The 8,085-nt window shown below is 45.4% G+C and overlaps 1 protein-coding gene across 5 annotated transcripts in view; it reads left to right on the top strand.

The window, feature by feature from the left end:
- Positions 1–8,085, top strand: part of LOC111875239 (sterile alpha and TIR motif-containing protein 1) — a 194,245-nt gene that overhangs the window by 138,530 nt on the left and 47,630 nt on the right. The window contains exon 1 of one of the 5 annotated variants that reach the window (XM_023871304.2): positions 3,099–3,120. The exons of the other annotated variants lie outside the window; for them this stretch is intronic. The gene's annotated coding sequence lies outside the window, so the exon portion shown is untranslated. Of the gene's footprint in view, positions 1–3,098; positions 3,121–8,085 lie in introns of those variants that run through there. 5 annotated transcript variants of the gene reach the window in all.

Raw genomic sequence — 8,085 nt, 5'->3', positions numbered from 1 at the left:
TGCTGCGGAGGAAGAGCAACTTATCGAGCTGTCCTGTGATTCGACGTTCAAATTGCTGTTTCCTTCGTTACCGTTACTGGAGTTTTGGTTCCAAGCTAGGTCTGTTTACCCTGAAATTTCCGAAAGGGCTGTAAGACATCTGTTGCCATTTCCCACTACATATCTGTGCGAGACAACATTTTCTCATCTTGTACACACGAAAAACAGATATAGGAAGAGACTTAACGTGGAGCCAGATCTACGTCTGAAATTATCCAGTTTTGATCCTGACATTCGAAAGTTAACGTCTGAAAAACAGCACCAGCCATCACATTAGGTGAGTGTTAAATTCATAATATTACTCCCAATTGATATGTTCGTAATCTTCCGAATATCTCCATTTATAGCAGTATTTTATTGTCATAAATGACACATTAATGTTGTAAAATTTTAAGTTACTGCTTCATTTTTATGATATGTACTCGTAAAATTTAAAAATTTCCATTTCGGGTTTTATGGGGGCCGCGGTGAATTAACATTCGGTTCAGGGAGTCCGCGGCATCAAAAAGGTTGGGAAACACTGGCATAGCGAATTGTCTAGCTGTAACGCGTTACATGAAGGTATTATTGCTAGTGGGGTGGGACTAAGTCCCTTGAACTGCGGCCACTTCTGGCCTATTGTACCAGCCCCAGATGATAGGTGAGGGTGATTGTGGAGCAATTGGTGGAATGAAGATTGGCAAGGGAAACCGAAGTACTAGGAGAAAACCTGCCCCAGCTCCACTTTGTCCACCACAAATCCCACTTGACCAGACCCTGGATCGAACCCGGGCCGCCGCGGTGGGAAGATAACCGCTAACTAACCGCTTGAGCTATGGCGCGGCCCTTGCACGAAGGTAAGTCGTGCAGTAAGTCACGAACGAGCGAGCAGTCATTGGTGTCAGTTTGTCGTGTTTGTTCTGTGAGTACTGATCAGGGTAGCGGGATATTTCCCTCCATGCATTTTTTTTGGGGGGGGGGAGAGGAAATTGAAGAAATGTGCAAACTTCAGATGTTGATACCAAAAAGTAAATTCGTTGAAAAAATTATCCTATTTTCAATACTGTCGGGCGATTACTAAGAATATTATTAAACAGTTTAATTCTATATAAGATTTGAGGTTTTCACGGCGGTTCACCTGCTCACGCTGGTTCACTCGCGGATTTCTTCTTTTCCTCTACCCTGAAGATGGAAGCGATACATTCCTCCGAAACGTCGGTTAACAGAATATCTACACGGCGCCACATTCCAGAAGACTGTTTTCTTCTCAGTTTAATTCTAAATTTGTAAGCATGGTTTTTTATTGGCACCCCCCCCCTTTCATTCCACTTAGAGAAACCCTAGTGGGGCCCATCCACCATAGGTGGTGACACGCTTGTACATATGCGGGTCCCATGCTGCCACAGAACACCGTGCGCACTAGCCCCCGTGCCATAACCGTTCTGTGCGATGTTTGCTTACGGATAGAGATGCCTTATATGGCCAGAGGCGGTGACGGTTGGGAAAATCTGTCTTCTCTAATTGATTTCGCGCTGTCCCACCTTCGGCAGATAGCGCTGCTGGGTGATGTCTCCCAGCTTAACCATGCGTTTCAATGCAAACTTACCTATAAATTGCTGATCGTCAGCCGGAACAAGTGAATGACGTTATCTCGTGTAAATCATGTTTGTCCCCCCCCCTCACTCAGCCCGTTCGAGAGACAACCAAAATGACGCAACAGTAAGAAGCAGTAGTGCTGCTGTCCGTCTGCAAGCATCTGCCATATTGTATAGGGTGGTCGCTGGGCAGCAAATTGAGTGAAAAGAAGTTTATGTGAGGGCCTTTCAGCCGATCCAGTGTGGAAATTGGCTGTGCCTCTCCTGGAGGACAAATGCCCGCGTCGTCGAACTTTTCCTATCGGCTGACTGCCGGCAAGGTTCTCAGCGTTTATATACAGTAAACCGTCACTAATCCGGATTAATAAGGCCGTAAAATACAAAGAAAAACTTAGCTAGTGCTGATGAATATAAATAAAAGAATATCACTGAAGCAATTTCTTCCTCTGTCAGAAGCTGAATAGGTTTAGAAAACCGAAATTAACGGCCGTAGGGATTCGTTGCGCAAACCACGCGGCACTCTCTATCCGCAAAAGTTGGCACTAAACTTCGCCGACAAGCGGCGGTCGTTCGTTCGGTATAGTTCGCTTGCTGACTGAAATCACCGAGAGAAGCCTGAATCCAGGGTCTCCTTCATCCGGCTCAGGGGTCGGATATTTTCTTGCGTGGTTTCAGTCTCGCCAGCTGCCCTCAACACAGCCTTAAAGTCATCTTGTTCTAATTCCTCCTGCTCCTAAATCCCGTATGTCTTTTAAAGTACGTTCTCACATGTGGACCTTCCGGCTTGTAGCATAATGCCTCAAGGTTGTCGTCACTGATTTTTGTGTTCCGGCAGTGGAGTTTGCTGGGGTTGTGATCTTGTGTTGGTCAGCGTTCTGCTGTGGATCAGGGGCCTCTGGGAATTCCAAGAATTCTGCGGAACAGAGAGGTTCGCTGTTGAGCCAGAAGTGACAAGATATCCACATTGTCAACTAGATTTCATACTGTGGTTTCCATAACGATATCATTAAGTTTACGTGTAAGTTCTACGTTGATAGAAAAGGTTACGTGTGATTTGTGGTGGAGAAATTGACACTGCTGCGGGTTTTCTCCGAGTGCTTCACTTTCCCCTACCTGCCAGTTCTCATTCTGCCAACTTCCCCACATCGATCACTCACTCTCTCTCCTACGCTGTATAGTCTTGACAGTGACAGCGTCGTTAAATAACCACACGACTATTCCATGAACTGCATGCGACGAATCTTCAGGAAGTGCTGCCCATTCGCTAAATGTTATCATGTCTGCATTTCGCTTATGTAATAATGAAACATGGAAATGCTAGGAGGCAGCAGGTTGGAAACAATTCGTCCAACTTCCGACAAGCAAAACACCGCCCGACCTTCGGTCTTGTGGCACCGCCCGACCGGACGGCGCATGACAGCGTGCGTGCTGGTCTTCAGTTGGTGGTCATGTTTGTTCCTGTGCTGGAATGTACCATAAGACTGTCTGCTACAGCAAGCAGTGAAATGTGAGTGTTGTTCGTAACTGTTCTGTTACTAACGTAGGGGTGGTTACTGCATGTACCACCTGCTTTAATGTTCACGAAATCCGGAATTTGCCCACGCATAGTATTTATGTGTGCCTTATGATTCTCACAGTAAACAGCGATTATTTCCCTAAACAGCATTAACCGGTTGGGCTTTGTAGCGGTGGCGTAATGTGTTTCCTGAGAGGTATGAACTGAAATCTGCATTCTGCCCACACAGTGTATTTATGTGTTCCGTATGGTACTCACAATAAACAGCGACTGTTTCCCTAAACAGCATTAACCGGTTGGGCTTTGTAGCGGTGGCGTAATGTGTTTCCTGAGAGGTATGAACTGAAATCTGCATTCTGCCCACACAGTGTATTTATGTGTTCCGTATGGTACTCACAATAAACAGCGACTGTTTCCCTAAACAGCATTAACCGGTTGGGCTTTGTAGCGGAGAAGTAATGTGTTTCCTGTGAGGTACGGACTGAACTTGTGTGCGTGTTTATATACATACGAGTTCCATGCTGCAGATTGTTAGTGTGGGTATGGGTTTGTTTGATTTGTGAGTCTACTGGCACATAAGGGCAGTTCATCTTAAAATTATAAACTGAGCTTGTGGATGTCTCTGTATGCAGAAATGTATTCTGAACAGGAATATGCCACCGAAGTTACTACTATATTATTGTTAAACAACATATCATCCTTGTCGTCAAGGTTTGGACGTTTCGGACAAATCAGTGCCAGTGTCAGGTTGATGCAGCGTAACTTCGGGCACCCAATGGATCTTGTTCCTTTGGGCATTACTCAGCAGCATTTCTTACATAATCTGTACCAACAACTGGACTCGCTCGTAGTGCAGTCACACACGATTACGAAGCACGGAAACGTAAATACGTGTAAGCATATTTTTATGAATTTGGAATCGGAACACAACTGAATACATCCACGTATCACGACGTCACCTGCCATGGAAGCTGAGTACTCACATCGGACGCGTGGCTGCTTGGCGTCGCCACTTCTGCATTTGCGTTTCTGAGACGTGAATTGCGTACTTGTGTAATTCTCGAGAAACTTTCTTTTCCGAGCGGCCTTGGGAGTCACCTCATTCTCTGCACCTACGCGAAAGTAGAGACCTTGAGAATACTTCATGTACGCCGTGTTCGTGAGAGGGCGCCTTGCAACCTCAGAAGCTAAGCAACCACTCGGCTTGGTCTTGACACAAATATGGGTAACACTGCAACTGAGCGGGGGGAGGAGGGGGTTGTAGTGTTGCTATTGATCCTCAAAGCTCTGCCTGGAATTTTTCATGCAATGTAATTAGGTCACGGTGATGTTGAAGTCACGCAGCACTGCAGCGCACGGCAGGTGGCGGCGCCGAGGGGCCTGTTGGACAGGAGGAGGGAAGGTTCACTGTTCCTCCCTGTGTCCAGGTGGTGGGCGAGATGAGTGGGAGTAACAACGCCGTAGATTCGTATTCGGGAGGTGCTCGGTTCGATTCTCGGCCCAGATACCGGCTGTTCTGACGTCTTACGGGTTTTCGCAGTCCCTCCAGGAAGATGCCGGAATTAATACTTCGACTTCCATCCGTCATACCATTTGCCGCTCTGAAGTCTGACCACTGATAGCGTCATAAAGTGGCCCATAAAAAGAGGTGGGCGAATTGCGTAGCGCCCGTAGGACAGGTGATAGATGTTCAACCCAAAGGAGCGAGCAATTGAGAGATTTCAGCGGTGGATAGGAGGACAGTATGCGAATGGGTTTCGAGTAGTGGGCCCGTCCAGCATATTACCAGGGAGGGGCAGCCAGGAAAAGTGCTTATAAATTTAAATCCAAGCCGTTTAATATTATCTGTGCTGCTCGCCCTAGAATACGCAGGACAGAAGAATATTTTTTTAGAAAATGTTTTAATTTGTTATTTACGCGTATATTTGACATATTTGTTCTCTTAAGTTTCGATATTTTTGCAAAAATGAGTCGGGAAGGGTCAGATGGTGTGGATTGAATTCAACTGTCTCTGGATGGAGTCCAGTGGCGGGCTCTTGTGAAGTCGATAATAAAATTTTGGTTCCTCAAAAGGCGGGGCATTTCAGCATCCTCAGGACCGTGATGTACGAGGCCCGCAGTGCAGTGAACCGGTGAGTCTGTACCATTGCAGAAGCAGCCACAGGGCCATGCTCCAGCCCTTAGGCGCACAGCCGCTCTTTCAGGAACGTGAATCCCTGTACTTTGAACACGGATCCTTTTGGTTCACTGAGAGACGAATTTTGAAGTCGCCATGTTGGTTACCGACGCACTGCGGCAATATGGCGGCCCCGTCACACAGTTGCGAACACACGTGCAATAAGAGTGTAAAAAAAAAAAAGAAAAGGAGAAAGTAAAGGTATCCCTGTAACAGGCCGTGGAGGTCCATAGGGTTGTGAGATGTTGAGTTTCCTAGACAGTCTGCTCACAGATGGCGGTAAGATTGTCAGCCCTATGCACCGGCCGCCCGTTACTCACAGGATTATTCTTGGTACTCTTTTCTGTTAAGAGGCTGAGTCGACCCCAGGGCCATAGTGCGGCTGGAAGGATTAGGTAATTTGAAAAAAAATCCAATTACCTCATCGGGATTCGATCCCACGACCTTCCGGCTTGTAGCTTTTTTTTTTTAATTCGCTATTGGGGTTGGAGGCCAGCTGGGTCCACTCGGCACAGCGGCCACTGATTGTCCTATTGTACCTGCCCCGGGTGATTATGATGATGAAGAATTTGGTGGAATGAAGATTGGCAGGGGAAACAGAAGTACTCGGAGAAAACCCGCCCCCGCACCACTTTTTCCACCACAAATCGAACTTGAGCGAACCCGTGCCGCCGCGACTAACCGCTTGAGCTATGGCGCAGCCACCGGGTTGTAGCATGGTGCTGCGTGTCCCGCAATAAGAGTGTACGGGTTGTAGCATAGTGCTGCGTGTTCCGCAATAAGAGTGTACGAATATTAATACACTTTGTGACACATGCTGCAGTTTCCCAATCAGCTGCTGGTTCGCCAAGATTAGCAAGCATATTTGGCACGTCTGCAGAAAAAACTTGCAAAATACGCGCATATTTGTTTCGTAATGGCTGTCACTCACCACGTAACGACTGCAGGAACTGTTGAACGAATTTTAATGACATTTGGTGTCAGCGAAATAATACCAAAGAACTGTAAATTTATGTTACTAACATGCGCTGTACGTGAAGATCTACACGCGTTTGTGTGTCGCGACTTGAGTGTATAACTCGACTTTCCGGCTAAGAGCTGTATGGAGGACACATGTAATGCCCGGTGCCTTCTTCCGCAAGTCTTGCGGTTTTCGGGATAATTATGCAAATTTGACTTTTTTTTTTTGCGCTGGTCATTTCGTAACTTGAGAATTGTTTGGTTGATTTCGATCGAACTTGATATTCATTAAACCACAATAACGAGAAGGCACGTGATTCGCCCCCCTCCCATAATTAACCTTTTAAAGCACAGTAGTTAATATATTTACCACCCGCTTGATTGATTGATTGATTGATTCATTCATTCATTCATTCATCAGTGGTTCTAAAGCCTTTTGTAGAGCCCTGGCCTCTTCTTCAGTTTCGTAATCTTTTTTACACAGTCGGTAGGACTCCTTGGAAGAGGGATAAGCTCGTCGTAAGGCCACTACCTACACACAGGATAACTCAAACACAGAATAAACGCACACAGACATCCATGACTTGAGTGGGATTCAAACCAACGATCCCAACGTTCGAGCGAATGAAGACGGTTCATTCCATTAGACCACGCGGCAACTGTGACCGGCACACAGTCCAATACTTTAAGTATATTTAGATCATTGCATCCAGTCATTATTTAAAAAAAATCGTCTGCCATGATATTACGGACCTTCTGTACTGTATGTAGGTTGAGGAACCGCATGATGATGAAAGTAAATTAGGCAGTGCACTAAATCACATATCTTAGAATGTTCAGTTGTGTTCAAATACGGAGGGTCCTCAGTCATTGAATTAAAATGTTCTGCCATTTAAAAGAATCCAATATTTCTTCCCTGTCTTTGGTCTCTTTTAACTATGCGAAAGGAATTTTATTACTGTCACTTTGTAAGAAAACGTTAGAGATTGAACCAGTTATCAGTCTCAAAAACTGGCTCACAAGAGGACATTCGTCTCAGGAGAATTGTCAGTAACAGAAGTACCTAAGTAAAGAAAAACAAGATTTTCCTTGAACAGTTTTACGTGCCTCATCTTGGATGCACTGAAGTATAAAACTTTAATGATATTCGTATTAAATCAGTGATGAAGGTGAACTGCATGTCTCCCTTCTAATTAACCTTATCCTAGAGGAGAAATGCCTGTGGAAACAATAATGATATCACTATATTAAGTAGTTGTTGCCTTATATGCTTGAAGTATACAAGCAGTTCTGCAATTGAATATAACAATTTTTTATCGAAGATTTATTGGAATGAGGTTTCGGTGGAAACTGCAGATTTTCAGTTCTCAGTTAATTATATTGTCACGTGTTGGGTATGTTACGCGACAGATAACTTCACGCCTTGGATGTAGCGAATTAATGAACACTCGCTCTTACATTTACACAATTCACAATTTCACAATCACTGCCATCTGCAGTATCACACCTCCATTCACTCGATACAACCGAACTCGGCGACTGCTAGGTTGCAACTCACTGGTTACTCAAGTCAAAGTCAAAGTCACATTACGACTGACGATCAGTCAGTAAGACTTGGTATCGAGCACCCTCCTGGGGCTCATGACCAGATATTTATTACTCCTCGACAGTTACGGTCTTGTTTCTGTGGGGCGCCCCCTCTGACGAGAGGATGGGTCCGTCTCTTGTATATGCTGCTGGCCCTTGCAAGCGCAGTGTTTCAAGGGTCCCTAGTCCCTTGGGACTTGCAACCATATTTTACTGTCTCTCATTTGAGACTT

This window comes from Cryptotermes secundus, unplaced genomic scaffold, assembly GCF_002891405.2.
Source record: "Cryptotermes secundus unplaced genomic scaffold, Csec_1.0 scaffold526, whole genome shotgun sequence".
In the NCBI taxonomy this organism is placed as follows: domain Eukaryota; kingdom Metazoa; phylum Arthropoda; class Insecta; order Blattodea; family Kalotermitidae; genus Cryptotermes; species Cryptotermes secundus.
Note: the sequence above shows the minus strand (reverse complement) of the source record. Positions and strands in the feature narration are given on the sequence as shown.